Here is an 18,087-nt window from a genome sequence, read left to right on the forward strand (position 1 = left end):
CGAGCGACTCCTCAGATTTCAGCCTGGAGTTTGTGATAGTGGGATCGTGGGGGGACCCGGGGGGGGGGGGAAGGTGGGTGGCCTCGCTGCTCGTAGGGCTCCGGCACCCCGTCTCCCCTGGGTTATCTCCGTCTGGGACGGGCTGGGAAAGTGAGAAGCTGTATTATCTCCTCCACTTCCCTCCGGAGATAGGGCTGCCTCAAAGCGCTCTTGTTCTGGCCCCCTCACACCCGCTGGCCCCCCGGGGAAAGCGGGGAGGCACCGTTGCAGCACCGAGGCCACGGCGGGGGCTGCTGAGTGGACTGAGCCCCGGGAGGGGAGCCTCGGGGGTTTTCAAGCCCCTCCTTCACTCATTCACCCCATACTCACTGAGCACCTACTATGTGCCAGAGCAGGGGAGAGAGTTAAAGTGGTTCACATCCAGCGTGGCCCAGGCACTGGCCAATCAGGTGACTGGGAACGGGGGGAGGAGGGGGGCGGTGCAGGAGCGGGGACCCCCTTCTGGGACAGGGGGTGCCCACTAGGTGCTAGTTCCCGAGGAGGTCCGGGGGTTCTCAGGGGGGTTGGGGCAGGTGGGGGGCACGTGGAGGCCTAGAGCAGAGGCTAGATGTGTTGATTTGGGTGTATTTCAGGATTTTCGCCGCCTCTAAGTCCTGGTGACTCCCAGCCTGCAGCGTCAGGGGGAGGAGCCAGGGGCGGGGCTGAGACCCCTGGAGTTCTGTAAAATGGGTCTGGGCGGGGCTGGCTCTGTAAGGACAGTTGCTGTGGATGCGAGGTCCTTCATGCTGGCTGGGGCAGGCCCCACGGCCCGTGCCCATCGGGCTGACCCGATGAAATCGCTGCTATGGGTCCGTCTGTGACAAAAACGACAATTTCCCAGGCTCAGGCTGCAGTGAGTGCCGATGAATGTAGGAATTCGTGTTTCCTGAGCCTCCTTCTAGGTGCTGGGGACACAGCAGGGAGCAAGATTGGCTGGGGGCCCACGTCCAGTGGGAAGACGGGCCACGGCGGGCGCGTGGTGGCTGGTGGCTCCGAGGAAGCGTGACACACAGGACAACAGCTCCCCCCCTCCCCCCAAGGATGACCGTGTAGCCTGAGCCCTGGAACCTGTGACTGTGTCACCACACAGGGCGAGAGGGACTTTGCAGTTGAGGACCTTGTGGTGGATTATCCAGGTGGGCCCAATGTCATCACAGGGTCTTTATAAAAGAGACACATTGAGCTCTACACTTAAAAATGGTTAAAATGACAGGGGTTCCCCGGGTGGCTCAGTCCGTTGAGCGTCCGACTTGGGCTCAGGTCGTGATGTCACAGTTCGTGGTTTCGGGCCCCGTGTCAGACTCTGTGCTGACCGCTGGGAACCTGGAGCCTGCTTCAGATTCTGGGTCTCCCTCTCTCTCCGCCCCTCCCCTGCTCATGCTCTGTCTCTCAAAAATGAGTAAACTTTAAAGAAAAAAAATTTAAGTTTTAAAATTTTTTCTAAGTTTATTTATTTGTTTTTGAGAGAAAGAGGGAGAGAGAGAACAAGCAGGGGAGAGGCAGAGAGAGAGGGAAAAGAGAGAACCCTAAGCAGGCTCCCCAGTGTCAGCACAGAGCCCCATGTGGGGCTCGAACTCACAAACCGTGAGATCGTGACTTGAGCCAAAACCCCGAGAGTCGGGCGCTTAACTGACCGAGGCACCCAGGCGGGTTTAAAATGACAAATGTTACGTTAGATGTATGTTATTACAATTTAGAAAGTTAGTAACGCGATCAACCCCAAACCAGAGACTTGCACACTTTAAATGGCGGAATTGGATGGCATATGAATAGTGTCTCAAGAAAGCTGTTTGAAAAAACCAAGTGGAGAGACGTTCTACAAAACACCCAAGCAGCACCCCTCAAGTGTCAAGGTCAGGAAAGCCTAAAGAACGTCCCCTATGGGAGCAACAGAGGTGTCATGAAGGCCAAATGCCCTGTGGGATCCTAGACGCATTCTGGAACAGGGAAAGGACATCGGCGACAAAGCTGGTGACATCTGAATAAAGTCTGTGCTTTACAGGGTTGTATCCCTGTTCACGTCTTCGTTCTGATAAATGCAGCACAGTTACGCGGGATGGAGTGTATGGGAGCTCTCTGAATGATATTTATGACTTCTTTAATTTTTTTAATGTTTATTTTTGAGAGAGAGAGAGAGAGAGACAGAGTGTGAGCAGGGGAGGGGCAGAGAGAGAGGGAGACACAGAGCCAGAAGCAGGCTCCAGGCTCTGAGCTGTCAGCACAGAGCCCGACGCGGGATTTGAACCCACAAACCGCAAGATCGTGACCCGAGCCGAAGTCGGATGCTCAACCGAGCCACCCAGGCGTCCCCAAATTTGTGTTGTTCTAAGCGGCCACGCTTGTGGTAATTAGTCGCAGCGGCCACAGGAGGCTCCTACAGAAGGTAAGGGGGCGGCACTGATGGGCCTTAGAAAGGGCACGGTGTGTTCTTGAAGAGCTTTACGGACGTTAACTCAGTTCATCTTCAAACACCCCTCTGCAGAGGGATTATTACCACTCCCATTTTAGATGAGGAAACAAGGCACAGAGAGGTTAAGGAACTTGCCCAAGGCCACACAACTGGAGGTGGCAGGGTGGGATTCTCAGCCAGGCAGGTGCCGGCCCCTTGCCTGTGTAGCCGCTGCCCTCACTGCCCGGTTTCGCCTTGTGTGTGAATTCTGACCCCACCCGTCGATGTTAGACCCTTTACAGAAAGGATTTGGTTCCCTTCATAACTACCCTAGGGGCTAAGATGTTTTTGTCATTCTCCATTTTACAGGTGGGGAAACTGAGGCCCAGTGAGATGGGGGCCCTTGCCTGAAGTCACAAGGGCCAGGCTGGAGAGGGGTCCCCCACGAACGAGGCTGCTGCCTCCAGCTGGGGCCTGGGCCGCTCTCCTGCCTCAACTCCACATTCCCTGTGCTTCCAGAATGGAAATGGCATCCTCTTGTCAAATGTCCCCACACCCCTGCGTGCCAGAGGCTGAGGGACATCCCGGACCCATTGTTCGGGCCAGGAAGCTACCCCCTTCCTCAATGGCCAAGGGAGGCGGTCTCTGGGGGGAAAGTTCCTTCCCAGAGAGGCGAAGGCCCGGGGAGCAGACCCTGGTTGGGCCCAGGACAGAAGACACACGCTGGTCCTTTAAGGGAGGAGCAGGGGGTGGGGGCTTTTCTTATGAGAAACCCTTTCTGGGGGACGGGGGTGGACCCAGGACCAAGGAGGCTGGTGACAGCAACTGGGGTGGGGCTAAGGGGCTCTTGTTTAGGGGATGGCCTCCTCCCTCTCTGGGCTCGGTTTTCTCTGCTGTATAGTGAGACAGAGGGGCAGGGGCTCTCTAAGCCCCCCACGTCCTGTGAGCCCGCAACCCCCTGGGTGCGTGTTCCCTTGTCCCTTCACAACACAGTGAATGCTTACGGGGGCGTCCGCGCCAGGCCTGCTTCTGCTAAGTCTCACAGTGATGGTGAGCCAAGCCCTCCACTCCCGTGTGCTTCAGAGGTGAGGAAACTGAGGCACAGAGAGGTTAAGGAATGCCCGAGCTCAGCCAGCCGGTGAGCGCGAAGCTGGGATGTGCCTGGGAGTCAGACTGCTCAGCAGCCCAAGACGCCAGCCACACTCACTGCCCTGGGTCGGGGTTCACTCTCCCTTTCTCTCCTACCCGCCCCCCAACACTCCCGCTCCAGTAGCAGAGGGTAGGGGGGTGCTGGATCAGCGGTTGGGGCTTGGGGAGCGAGGGTCTTCTTGTGGGAACTGAGAACGCGGACGTTGCCGACGCTCTCGTCTCTCCTTGTCCGGACGAGGGTGCCGGAGCCAGCTGCCAACCCTGCCCTGGGTCAGGGGGGCTTCTTGGAAGAGATGGCGTCTCAGCCATGTTTAAAAAAAGGAAGGGGGAGAGGGCATTCTGGGCGGGGCGGGGCGGGGGAACCTCAAGTTCAAAGAAACAGAAAACCTCCAGCCTGACGTTTCACTTCCAGCTCCCAGGTGCCGTTGGGAAAAACTGCTTGCAGGGAGCCCGTCGGACCTTCCCTGGCAGGGCTGTTGGCCTGCGGGGGCCTCTTGGGGCCAGTCTTCCCCACTGGACTGTCAGCCACATGCGGTTAAGGACTTGCACTCAGGCGCCCGACCGTCCCGCTCAAATCCTGCCTCTGTCACTCTCGGCTCCGTCACCTGGCCCCAGTGACTCCGCCCTCTCGCAACTTGTCTCCGTGTTCCTCCAGCCACTGGTCGTAGAGTTGAATCCTTCCAGCCCGGCGCGCGTCACAAAAGGCTCACGGACTGCATGTGTGCGGGAAACGTAACCAGGGCGCTGAGCGCAATGTGGGGTGGGGTGGCCAAGTGGGGTCTGGGTAGCGGGGGGTCCCCCGGCATGGCCACATTAAAATTCTCCCAAGTTTTAAGGGGAGGCCACATTTTATTTGATTATTTTATATTGTATTTTATTTTTTAAATGCTTATTGTTGAGCCAGAGCGAGCGGGGGAGGGGCAGAGAGCGAGGGAGACACAGAAGCCCAAGCAGGCTCCACGCGGTCGGTGTGGAGCCGGGCGTGAGGCTCGAACTCACGACCTGTGAGATCATGACCCGAGCTGAAATAAAGAGTTGGACGCTTAGCTGACTGAACCCCCCCCCCCCAGGCGCCCCGGGGAAGGCCAAATTTTAGAAAACGACTTGGGGTCGAGGAAAACTGGGCAGGAGGGGCTGCCGGATGTCCCCCCCCCTCTGCCTTCTCCCCAGCCCAAGATTCTGATGTGTAAATAAGCCCCTCGATTTGCGGACGGCCAAGTCCAGAGGCAGGGGAGAGTATAGCCTGCCTGCCCTTCCCCTGCTTGCTCCTTCCCTCCATGCCTTGGGGGTGAATCGTCTTGAGGGAGGGGGTTTTGTCTGTTTTGCTCACTAGAGTATCTCCAGGGCCTACACCTGCCCCTGGCACACAGCGGGTGCACCTCACCTGTGGAATGAGTAAGTGAATGGTTAGAGGGCTCGTAAAGACGGAGGTAGACGAGGTACAGAGGAAGGATGGAGGGTGTCCCCGACCGGCTCAGCGACCGTGGACAGTCCAGGTCGCCTCTTGGGACCTCTCTTTGTTCATCCGGAGAGTGGGTGCAACTCAGGAGCTTTGGAAAGCAACTTGACCGAGTGCGCCACAAACGTGTATGACTCACTGACCCGGTCATTCCATTCCATGCCAGCGCAGGAGATATCCCTAAATATGGAAACAAGAACAGCTTTCGGTACCTCGATCTACCAAAATATATCATTGATGATGTTGGAAAACTGGAAATAGCGGAGACTTCCAACAATAAGGGACTGGCTACATAAACTGTGGAACTGCCTCTTGACCAGATATCAGGCAGCCAATGAAAATGGAGCTCAGCGAAGAGGAAAAAGAAACGAGGTTCCAGAGAGAGAACCAACCAGAGAAGGGCCCGTGCTCTAACGGCAGGTCAAAAAAGGCAGGATACCACCGTTGTGTTTTTCTTTCATTACACAGTATGATCTCAGCCATGTTTAAAAAAAGTCCCGAAACAAAAAACTATGGAAGGAAATACATCAAACCCTAACAATGATTGTCTCTGGATGGCGGGGCCGTGGGTGGTGATTTTTCTTCCTTATTTTGACTTTTCTGCATTTTTCAGATTTTCGTAAGCGACCGTGTATCGTTGCTCTTACAGTGAGGACGTTAAGCAGGAGAAAGAATTAGAACGTGGGGGTGAGCGTTGATGCTAAGATCTGCCCGGGGCTCTTAGGAGGTCAGACTTGCCGCCTGGGCAGCCGGGAAGTTTCTGGGCTTGGGATTGGCAGCCCAGGTGTCAGAGCCACGGCTGCCCGCGTGACCCCGGGGCAAACCTCTCTGCCCCTTGGCACCCCAGTGGTGTTACCTGTCAAATGGGGCCTGGTCCCCTATTTCACGGGGCTGTGGCAAGAACAGGACAGGAACCAGGCCCTGGAAGGCCTTCGGGAATTCTGACTGAATGCACAGGAATTACCAGTTCATTCCCGGTTCCTGGGAAGGCCAGTGGCCTTTCAGGCACCTCGGAAAGATGTCAGCATTCTTGTCAGGAAGCCCCTGGGAGTATTTTTGCCTCCCCCCCCCCCCCCCCCCCAGGTACAGATGTTCCTGACTCACTTTGCAAAGTAGAGCTGGGGTGATTTCCAGAAATGTATCACCAGGCAGAGGAGGAGCACAGCTGGGGGTTGGAGTCCTGGGATCTGGTCCCCGCTCTTCCCTTACAGCCGTGTGACGTTGGACGAGTCTCTCAACCCTCCTGGCCTCGGCTTCCCTGATGCCACGGGCTCTGGACACAGAGATCCCTAAAACTGCTAAACTCTCGCTGTTGAACCCAGGCCATAAGGGCAGGGACCCTGGAGTCTGAGAGGCAGCCCCTGACAGCCTGGGGTCCCCAGAGCCTCCCCTGGGTGACCGGGGCCTCATTTCTTTCCCAGAGCCCCGACCTGCTTCAGACCCCTGGATTTGGGGAAAGAGCTCTTTGCACACGAATGCGAGGGGGCCTGTCTGTCATCCCTGGCTGCTGGGCGCTGTGTGGTGTTCGCCACACAAGCCGGGAGATGATTGGCTGAGGGACCCAAATAACTCTTCACTCGTTCATCCATCTACTGAGATCCTTCTCGGTGCCAGGTCCTACCCCTGGCCCTGCGGGATAGGGGTGAGCAAGACCCATCTGCTGCTTGTAACTCAGGGACTTCCAGGAGGAGGTGACAGCTGAGATTTGGTCAGAGGGAGGAGGGAAGAAAGGGTGTTCTGGGCCTGGGGGACGGCTGATGCGTGGGGGAAGCCCCGAGGTTTCTGGGAGGTTGGCGAAGGGGAAGGAGAGGAGGCTACGAGGGTCCGACGCTGCCGGGGCCGGTGGGTGGGTGAGGGGGGAGGCAGGCGGGGAGTCCGCAGGGGGTCGGCCACTGACTGCCAGTCCCCGCTGGGAGACTGAGGCCCACCCCCGGGGAGGGGAGATCCAGTTGAGGAAAGGATGTGGTTCCTGACTTCCTGGGTCACAACGGGAAGGGGAAGTGGGGGTTGGGCTGGGTGGGGCTGAGGTCACAAGGCAGGAGGGGCCACCGTCCCAGCAGCGCCCCAGCCGTGGCACCCCAGCGATGGTCCGGGAGGCTGTTCTGCAAGTACTCATCTCCCAGAGGCGGGAAGGGGGAGAGGGAAGTGGACCCGGCTTCCCGGGCCTTCTCTGACCACAGCCCCAAGCTGTCTTCCTCACATCTTCACTGGCCTTGCTATTTCTCCAAGTATCCAGCTCATTCCTGCCACAGGGCCTTTGCACCTGCTCTTCCCACCACCTCGTAATGGCCCTCTTGTTTTAATCAGGTACCTCTTCAAACGTCACCTCCTCAGAGAAGTCTCCTGACACCCCTAACCTGCACTGCCCCCTCCCCACCCACCTTTCCTGCCCCAACACCACTCGATCGTTCATTATTGCCCTTATCACCGTGCGCCACTCTGTGCCTGTGTGCTCCCTTGTTCATCCTCTGTTTCCCGTCCCGGGAGATAAGCTCTGGGAGGACAGGGGCTTGGTCGATCTGTTCATCACTGAATCCCCAGCTCCAAGCACAGCGCCTGGCACGCATCAGGCCCTCAGCAACACAGCACCCACACACGGCCCTACGGGGAGTAACGTATTTAATGCTGAAAACCCCGTGGGGAGGCAGGGGCTAGTCCTGGGCTGGTGGGGCCTGAAGCTGAATAATCTTGGGACCTGTCAGGAAAACACACACGGTTAGGAATATAAAATAGGAATTTTCCACGTGCCTTGGAGGTGCTGTGCACAGGAGCGGTGCACGTTCGCTTTCAACAAATGAGTTACCCGGGCCTTAGTCTCCTCATTTGGAGCACGAGGATGCGCCCTGAACCGGCAGGAGGGTGGCCCATTTCGAGGGGCTCGATGCCCCTCCGCTCGCCCGTCAGGGGTTTGGGTTGAGTGGAAGGATTCTGGACTCATTCGTTCATTGAGCCACTCATCCATTCATTCCAGAGACAGCTGAAGCCCCTGAGGACAGAGCGGTAAAGAACAAAGTCGCGGCTGGCAGATGACAGTGGAGGAGGGCAGCCAACGGAACATCGAGATACAATGGACCAGGAGGTGGGAGAGCCAGTGGAGAAAAATAGAGCAGGGAGAGAATGGAGAGTTTTGGGGGCACGGTGCTGGCGGGGAGGCCTCACCGAATCGGTGACAGCTGAGCTGAAAGCTGAGGGGTGTGAAAGCGCGCTGGGCAGACGTGTAGGGAAAAGGAACCTGGGGCAGAAGGAACAGCATCAGCAGTGGCCCTGAGGAAGTAATCGCTGGCTGAGTTTGGGGACCAGCTAGGTGCAGTGAGCGAGGGGAGGGGGGAGAGCTGAGGTCAGGGGGCAGACGGTGTAGGGCCTGTGGGTCACTGTCGGGACTTGGGGGGAGTTGGGAGCCACCGGAGGGCTTTGAGCGGAGGTGTCTCTGCTCCGCAGGCTCGCTCTGGCTGCCGTGTGGAGAAGGGACTGCAGGCTTGAGGGCAGAAGGAGGGAGACCAGTCAGGAAGCTACTGCAAGCATCCAAGCAAGAGATCATGGTGGCCTGCATGAGAGTGAGAAGGCTCATGGAGGCGTGAGAAGGCACGGAGGCGTGAGAAGCAGTTGGATTCTGGATTGTTTTGAGCATCAACCCAACGCGACTGGCAGCGGGTTGTGTTCCAGGGAGCTACTGGCGTGTAACAAACCCAAACTGGGCAGCTTAGGACAATCAGAATCATTTTACTGTTTGTCATGGTTTCCGCAGCTCGGGGATTTGGGCTGCGTTTGGTTTGGTGGCCTGGCTTAGGATCTCCTGTGCATTGCTGTTGGTGGCTGGAGCTGGGACGGCGGGGGGGGGGGGGGGGGGGGGGAGGGGGCAGTGGTGTGAGCTGGGACGGGGAGGGGGGGAGCGGTGTGAGCTGGGACGCAGGGGGGGGGGGAGCGGTGTGAGCTGGCATGCTGGAGGGGGAGCGGTGTGAGCTGGGACATCAGGGGGGGAGTGGTGCGAGCTGGGACGGCGGCGGGTGGGGGGGAGCGGTGTGAGCTGGCTGGGCGTCTTTCTCCCCCTCCGGTACTGCCAGGGCCTCTCCATTTGGTCTGTGGGGGCTCACTGTGCTTCCTCACAGCACGGCGGCCCAGCGCTCCGGAAGCGAGTGTCCCAAGAGAACCAAGCAGAAGCCACGCTGCATTTTCTGACCTAGCTCGGAAGCCACAGAGCGCTGCTTTTGCAAATGCAAATGTATCCAGATTCAAGAAGAGGAGCACCGGAGGGGCTCCGCGAGCGTGAGCTTCCCCTGCCCACTCTCCTCGCCAGCCGTGTTTGCCCCGCTCGGTGCAGCCCGGAGAGGCTGTCTTCCGCGGGGGACTTGGAAACAGGCACCGAGCGGCCCGCCTCGTGGCGTCCGTCAACCACACGCCACCTGCCTGGGCCGGGGCTGCCCTCCTTGCGTGTGCCTGTGTGCGTGCGTGGGTTCACGTGCGCTCGTGTGCGCGCACCCGTGTGCTCAGTGCCTGTGGGCGCATCCCTCCGCCAGCCAAGCCGTGAGGGGCGTCCCAGCCTCCCGCCAGCTGCTCCAGCAGGAAACCTTGCCTTGCCCACCACAGCCGGAAGGTCATCTGGTCCCGAGAATTCCCCTCCAACCTAGTTATCGGGATGCCCCCCACCCCCTTGACTTTTCTCGGCCACGCCTGTCATGGTGTCCTCCGCCCTGCTGGGTCGCCGGGTCCCTCCAGCCTCCTGGAGCCCCCTCTCCAGAGCCGCGTGGGCAAAGCAGACAAAACCACGTGGCAGGGGCAGACGAAACACCTACGGGAAACCTCACAGGCGGCGATGCTCTGGGGAAAAGCAAAGCAGCCTAGGGGCCAGGGGAGACCAAGCCCGTTTCGAGGTCCTCAGTGACCAGTCCCCTCCCTACTGTCCCCTCCCAGAGGTCTCCCCTTGAGGCTGTTCCTCAGCAGCCCAGGTGGGGCCAGGCTCTGGGGTGGGGTGGGGTGGGGGGCGGGGCTGATGGCCTGTGCTTCCCCGTGACCAGGTGAGGACAGGGGGACACACTCGTGCTCTCATTTCAATAGCAGGATGAGGGGACATAAAGGGTTCCAGGTCCTTGGGAGCACGTCCTCGGCACACACGTGCCCCAGGCTTGGGCACACACACAGTCCTCGGACATCGGTGCCCGTACTGGGCCACTGGACTCGGGCCGGCGTGTAAATCCACACCCCGACTCGGGTGCCTGTTTTCTTTTCGTGCACACTCTCCAGGACGCACTCTCCGTGCGAACACACACATCCATCGCAGGTACGATCAGGATCACATTTTACTGGTGGGGAAACAGGGGTGCTAAGGGGTAGTTACCGTGCCCCAACTCTGCGACTGAGAGCGGAGAGCTGGGATCTGAAGCCAGGCCGTCTCTGGCTCTGGGGTCTGGTGTGTGAGGCTCTCCGTGGAGACCACCAGGTGTTGGGGACACCTGTTTGCAGTGTCTCCTGCTCGTCAGGGGCCCCTGTGCCCCAAGTGTGCACAGCAGCTCAGAGGTTATCGAGCCCTCTCCCATCCTGAGGGGGGAGTAGGGCGGGGTAATTCTCCCGGGTTCGTGGAAGAGGAAATAGAGGGAGGAAGGACAGTGATGGTCTTGCTCAAGGTCACACGGGGGGGCCGATGGCAGATCCAGGACTAGACTCCACATCCCTGGTCTCTTGACCTTGTCCTGCCCTCCAGGAGTGTTCAGCTGCTGGCCACTGCCAGGTGCACCGGCCTCCCGCTGCACAGACTCAGGACTTTTCTGACGAGCTGTGAGCAAGGAGAGGTGTCAGCACATCCCTGGCACCGGGCAGGACGGGAGCCCTCTCGAGGAGGCAGAATGTCCGGCCTGGTTTTGGGGGGGGGGGGGGGTTATGGGGGCAGAGGGGGAGTCTGAGGGGCCAGACGTCCTGGGTTCCGAAGCCACTCTTCGGACCGGCCCCCTGCAGGGGAGGAGGGGCCTAGCACCGCAAGCGTGTCTCATCCGTGCCTGTCTGATGGGGGCGGCTCATCCCAGCCAGAGGACAGGCACTCTAGAATCTGGACCATCCCCCGCCTCCCAGAGGGACAGCAGTGTCAAGGCCAGGGACTAGGGGAAGTAAGCAGGGTACCTGTCTGGGACGAGGAGTGTCGGCCCAGGAAGTGTGGCTCCCAGCCCATCCTCGCTCGCTCTGTCCTCCGTAGGAGGCTGTGCCGGGCCAGGCATTGTTCGCAGGTTTAAAAATAAAGGCGTCTTGGCCTGGGCCCTGCTGGCAGAGGGGCGGAGGGGGTGGCCCTGCCCCAGGCCTAAAGGGCGTCTGGCTGGAAAAAGAGGCCTCACCCAGCTTCACCACCAGCATGGCTGGGAGCGTGGGGGGTCCCCAGAGAATCGCCAGCCCCTCGGCGTCTGCCACGAGAGAGGCAGGCCAAGGGGGCTGTGGGTGCCGGGCGCCCCGTCCTCGCTCCCGCCGCTCAAGGCTGCCCGGCCCCCTCGCCAGAAGCTTCCAACAACCTCGGGCCACTGGGGAGACACGAGGCTCCCCCACAGCACCCTCTTTCCCCCACCGGCTGATAATACTAACAGTGACCGCTGTGTCCCAACAGCCCCGGGTGGGGAAGGGATTGCTACTATGGTACTGTTATTAGTACCCTTAAGCAAATGAGAAAATGAAGGCTCAGAGAGGTTTAGTAACTTGCCCAGGGCCACAGAGCCGGCCAGTGGAAGAGCCAGGGCTCAGACCCAGGTGGGTCTGACTCCTGAGCCAGGATCCTCACCAGGTCCCAGGCGGTCCCCCTGGCCAGGAGAGGCGAGAAGCAGTCTACTTCTCCTAGGTGGTCAGGGAGGGAGGCAAGAAACAGATAAGGAGCTGGAGTGTGCCAAGGCCTGGGGTGGGGGTGGGGGCGGGCTGGTGCCGCTGTTACCACATTCAACTCTTTCTTTTTAAATGCTTATTTATTTACTTTTGAGAGAGAGAGAACACGCGTGCTTGTGCAAGCGGGGAAGGGGCAGAGAGAGGGAGAGAGAGAATCCCAAGCAGGCTCCGTGCTCAGTGCAGAGATCACCACGGTGGTGGCGCTTGAATTCACCATGAGATCATGACCTGAGCAGAAATCAAGAGTCGTACTGCGGGGCGCCTGGGTGGCTCCGTCGGTTCCGCGTCCGGCTTCGGCTCCAGTCACCATCTCGCGGTTCGTGGGTTCGAGCCCTGCATCGGGCTCTGCGCTGACCGCTCGGAGCCTGGAGCCTGCTTAGTATTCTGTCTCCATCTCTCTCTCTCTGCCCCTCCCCTGCTTGTGCTCTCTCTCTCTCAAACATAAATAAACATTTAAAAAATTAAAAAAAAAAAAAAAAAGAGTCGTACTACGCTCAACCGACTGAGCCACCCAGGTGCCCCAACCATATTCAATTCTTACATAGGGGGGATTGTCTCCATTGTGTACATGAGGAAACTGAGGCCCAGAGAGGCAGTCGCTGTCGAGATGGGATTTGAACCAGATCAGCCTCAGCCTCAAACCCTTTTCTCCACACTCCGCGTCTGAAGGGTTAATAGGAATCTCCAACACAGAGCGCTGCCTCCCCCCACCCCAACAGGGTTCAAGTATAAACCAAGAAGCGCTGAGGGTGTAGGTAGCTGGAGGGGAAGGGCGTGATGGGGGGCACGGTCGCTAGGGAAACAGCTCCCCCACTCCAGGAGAGATGAGCCAGCAGGCGAGTAGTTTGGGGAGCCCTGAGGGGGGGCTCTAGTGTAGTGTAGATGCCCCCACCTGAGATGTGACAGGCAGGGCCCTGCCCTTCCCCGGTGGTGGCTCATGGCTGCCAGCCTCCCCATTCCAGACGAGATCCGGTGTTCCCCCGTCCGCCCCCGAGGCCTCTGCTGAGGTTGGCACACCGGTGTTGGCACCGGAAAGCGACATTCCAGAGCCCCCCCCCCCCACAACTCCCTGCCAACCTTGGATTCTTGGCAGAGCAGGGGGGGAGGGCTGCGGTTGGGGAGGATCGTGGGAGGGGCCAGAGTCGGAACACCTGTCCACAGGATGTGGGAGGAGGCGGGCCAGAGAGGGGCCAGACCCCACCCCGTCCCCCAAGAGCTGTGCCTCTCTGGCCGGGTCACCGGCCCGGCAACAGGAGCCTGGGCTGAGGGCGGTGTCTCATCAGACGTGGGGTTGGCGAAAAGACACATCGTCTTCAGGTGGCAAAGTTCCTCTTCCACCTTCTATAAAAGGTTTTCCAGGCAGACTTCCCATTTGCTGTGTGACCTTGGGCAGACACAGGCTCTCTGGGCCTCAGAGACTCGGGAGAGGGCCAAAGCAGGTAAACCTTGAAGGTGCCCTCCAGCAACCGGTGTTTAGTACCCCAAGGTACTGTGACTTCAGCCTCCTCCCCGGGCTGTCTGCTGACCCCTGGCCACACAGCAGCCCACAAATCGTCTTAAATCTGAGTCAGGCACCGGCTCCCCTGCTCATCACCCCGGGGAAGGGCACCTCCTCTCGCTCGGGGAATACTAGCGACCCCGACTTCTTCCCCACCTGGCCCCTGCTGCCTCCTGACTCCCTCCTGGGAGTGGACCCCTGGCCTCCAGACTGCCCCAAACCACCTAAGTGTCTTCTCTCCTTGGAGTCTGCCCTCACCCTCTTCTGGCCCGGAGGGCTCAGCCCCACCCAGCTCTTCGAATAGTTCTTTCTGGTCATCCAAGACTCGGCTCAAATGTCACCTCTCCGAGAGAGGCCTCCCTTGACCCTTTCTCTAAATCGGGGCCATCCACCCCACCGGGGTTTCGCCATCAGGTCCTCTCCAGTTTATTTCCTTCAGAGCATCTGGCAGGACGAAAATGATCTTGGTCATTCACAAGCTCATCGGCCTCCTTCCTCTATCCTGCCCGCTCCGAGAGGGCAGGGTCCCCTCCTTCCCGGGCGCTGGGCCCAGCCTGCAGCCAGCGCTCGGCCAGTGGGACAACCAGGCCATGTCGTGTGTCTTCCAACATGCCCAGGCCCCTGGTGCCTGGCCATGTGCTTCTTGCCCGGAAGCTCTCCCGCCCCTCCCTCGGGGGGGTCGCTGCTAAAAAGTTCCTGCAGACTCAGCTCTGGGCCCAGCAGCCCGAGAGGCGAGGCGTCGGGACAGGCAGGGAAGGAGGGTAGACCCATGGCCCCTACCCCCTGGCAGTCCACTCCCCAGGAACAGGAGGGGAGCCCTGGACCTGGAAACCCCCGGGCCCGGCTGCTGGGGCAGGCAGTTCCGGGGTGACCTCATCGCCTTGAAAGGAGGGCAGCAGGGGCAGGAAGCAGAGGACGCATCAGATGGGCTAAATTTAGAGCGTTTGATTCAGCTCAGGCGGGACAATATTCCTGGAGTCCTCATTGTTTGCGAGGGGCCAGAGGGCAGGCTGTCCGTTGAATGGCTGGGTCTGAGCCATGCCAGGCTGTCTGGGCAGGCAGAGGTGGGGGGGTGGGGTGACCTGCCCCTTGCTGGGGGAGAAGCCAGGCCAAGGGTCCCAGGCCAGGCTCTGGAGCTGCTGCCCTTGGGATTAAGGCCCGAGGCGGGAAGGGAGATGCCTCATAGATGAGGGAGGGTCTCTGGGTGATCACTGCTCAGCTGGGGGACCCTCACACCCGAGGGTCCCACTAACGGACAGCCATTAGCCCCCGTCCGTATTCTACCCTTGTACAGTCCGGGAGCCTGAGGCTCAGACCCAGGAACCGAGCTGCCCAAGGCCACACAGACGCCGGGTGTCCTGACTCGCAGCCTGGGTCCGCGGCAGTCACCTGAGCCCGAGCCCGCTGCCCTGCCGCCGGGACACCACGACACCAGGACACCAGGACACCGGGACAGGTGCTGTGGGCCCTCATCCCGGCAAAGCCCTCGCTCTCCGTGAGGCCGGGCAGCTGCGGGGGGACACGAGAGGAGGGTGGCTCCGCGTGTGTGCGCAGGCTCCAGAACCCGTTGCCATGGCAACCCAGGGTCCAAGCCTGCCCGGCTCTGGAGGGGAGCCTGAAGTCCAGGCGAGCGGGCAGGGGCTGGAGCTCGCTTCTGACCCTGCCTGCCGGCGCCCCGGGGACCGGCCCCGCACACGGGCTAGGCCAGTGGTCCCTAACGGTGTCCTGCTTCCCTATGCCCCACCTCATGCCCACGCTGTGGCCAGGCAGCCAAAGGAGGGTGGGGATCGTCCTCCACTGAGGGCCACCCCGGGGGGAGAAGGCACCTTTTCCCCCACCTTGCATGCTGTGACTCCTTCCCGCCAGTCCCACGGGAGCCCAGGGGACTCCTTGGGGCACCTGCCTTGGAAACGGGGGACAGGACTCGAAGTCCCAACGGACCCGACCTTCCCACTGATGTGTTAACAGGCACGGGGAGAAGGCCGGCGATGCTCACGGTGGGCCCTGTCCTCTTTCCTCTGCCCAGCTCCGGGAGGGCCTTGGGAACGAAGCCCAGGCCCCCTCCCCCCACCCACAGTTCCAGGTGAGTCACTTGAGGGTCCGATGAGGCTTGTCTGACACCGTTCGTGGGGCTGCCGTCTCTCCCGTCCTCCCCGGCCCTGCCCCCGGCCGGTCCCCACGCACCAGACCGCCCCCCTCTCCCTGGAGCCCCACTGCCCTGCCCCGGGCGGTGGCCCAAGGCTGCTCACGGCTCCTCTTGATTTCACATCATGACTCATGTTATCATGTTCTCAGGAGCTGAGTAACCACCTGAGTTATTTATATCCTGGCTTAGCAGGCTTCCTTCCCTCCTCCCAGAGCTCAGGCAGGGAGGACTGGGAGGGGGGCGGGGAGGAATCTGGGAGGGGGGGGGATGTGGACTGGGAGAAGGCAGCTGAGCACCCCCCCATATCACCTCCCCTGGGGTACCACCCCCGTAAAGCACCCAAAAATAACCGTGCCTATCCCAGCACAACAGGATGGGCCTAGATCTATGGCATCGATGTACAGGTGTTACGATGGTTTGGGGAGGGGGGAGTTCCTTTCCCGAGCGAGTCACCACGCTGGAAAAATAAAGAAGGAAAAAGCTGAAATTTTTTCCTTCCATCAAAACAGGAAGGAGCCAGGGGAGGCGGGGGGGGGGGGGGTGGATGGGGAGATGACGGGTGGGGGCTGAGATACATCCTCCGCCCTGTGGTGGTCTTCAGGGAGGGGAAGCCCCGGGGCGCCTGCACACAGGGCCCACCGGCCCGCGGTGGGCATCCCTGGCCGCCCAGGGGTGTTTTCATCCGCTCCCTCCAGGGCCTGTGTAGGTTCATGGACACATTCACACACACCGCACACAGACCCGCTCGCTCACCCCCACACGCCCTCGCCAGATCCCACAGGAGAAACGATCTCACTCTGGGCGGCTGGGACTTGGGAAGTCTGTCCTCCTGACTTGTTTGTGCTTCCCTCTCCTTGAGCACTGTTCTGGGAGTCCTAAAACTTAAGCTCACATCTGACTTTGCTCTAACAACGACCAGCAGGGTGACCTTAGGGAAGTCGCTTCTCCTCTCTGGGCCTCAGTTTCCCATCTGTAATACGGGTATGGTCATTCCTATGCTGCTTCCCTCTGGGGCAAATGATGGAAATGGCCTCGTCCAAGGGAGGGGGCTTGGAACCAGAGCTCCCATTTACTGAGAGCTCTCTGTTTGCGGAGCATCCACAATTAATCGCTAGATTAATGCCATCACCAAATGTGCCGGTTCCAGAATTACCCTCATGTCGAGCCCAGAGGGCAGGGACTCACCCAGGGTTACACAGCTGGGGTGTGGTGGAGGTTGGTTTTGAACTCTGGGCTCCTCTGTACTGTTCCATCCAAGAAAGAATGAAAGAGGTGCCCTCAGAGTCCCAAGAAAGAGAAGGAGGAGGGGGAAGAGAGAGAGAGAGAGGGAGAGAGAGAGAGAGAGATCTAGCTTCCCTGGCCTTGTGTTCCACCTGGGACCACTGTCCTCGGTCCAGGTCTTCAGCAGGGATGTGCCCTGGTGGCCAGTGAGCATTATGCCCACTGTTGCGCTGGTTAAGACGATTAGTCACTCCCACTGGGCTGCCCTGTTTGCTTATTGACTTATGTAAGCACCGCCCGAGGCTGTTTGTACAGTTGTCTCGGTCTTTCTGTCTGTCTTTCACCTGCCTGCCTCAGCCTGTATGCCCCTCAAGGGTCGGGGGCTCCAGAGAGGTGAGCTGGCAGTGTAACACCCGATTCTTTGTGAGGACAAGTCCGGGGTCCCGTGCAGGGCATGTCTGCGTATACTCCCCACACGCAGGTTGGGCCGGGACCCCGTTGTACAGATGAGGACACTGAGATCCCCCAAGCTCAACGCTGCACGGGCCCAGGACGGCCACTCCGGGGGCTGGAGCTCTGAAGCCCATGGCACTGGTTCAAATCCGGCTTGGCTAACCCCTGATCACGTGAGTTAGGGAAGTCATGTGATCTCCCTGGGACTCAGTTCTCCTGTCTTTAAAATGGGGATAATACACTCTGTTCTCCCTAGATTGTTGGGTGGTTCAAGGGAGTTGGTGTGTTAGTTTGAGCCGCATGAAATCACACTGCTTGACCATTTTGACCTAGTCCTTATTTTTATTTTGTTTTTTAAGTTTATCTATTTTGAGAGACAGAGAGAGCAAGCAGGGGAGGGGCAGAGAGAGGGGGAAGAAAGAATCCCAAGCAGGCTCTGCCCTGTCAGCGCGGAGCCTGACATGGGGCTTGATCTCGTGAACAGTGAGATCGTGACCTGCCCGAGCTGAAATCAAGAGTCGGACGCTTAACCGCCTGAGCCACCGAGGCGTCCCTAGACCTACCTTTTAGATCAGTGCTTCTCAAACTACTGTGCACGTGGGTCACTGGGAGTCTTCTTAAAATGCAGATTCTGACCCAGGCAGGACCGGTAAGCAAGTGGGTGAGAGGGGCGCCTGGGTGGCTCAGTTGGTTAAGCGTCTGACTCTTGATCTCAGCTCAGGCCACGATCTCGAAGTTGGTGGGTCAAGCCCTGCATCGGGCTCTGTGCTGTCAGGGCAGAGTCTGCCTGGGATTCTGTCCCTCCCTCTCTCTCTCTGCCCCTCCCCTACTTGTGCAAGTGCTCTCTCGCTCTCTCTCAAAATAAATAAGTAAACTAAAAAAAA

Source organism: Puma concolor, chromosome B4 (genome assembly GCF_028749965.1).
Source record: "Puma concolor isolate L17-30 chromosome B4, mPumCon1.1.hap2, whole genome shotgun sequence".
Classification (NCBI taxonomy): Eukaryota; Metazoa; Chordata; class Mammalia; order Carnivora; family Felidae; genus Puma; species Puma concolor.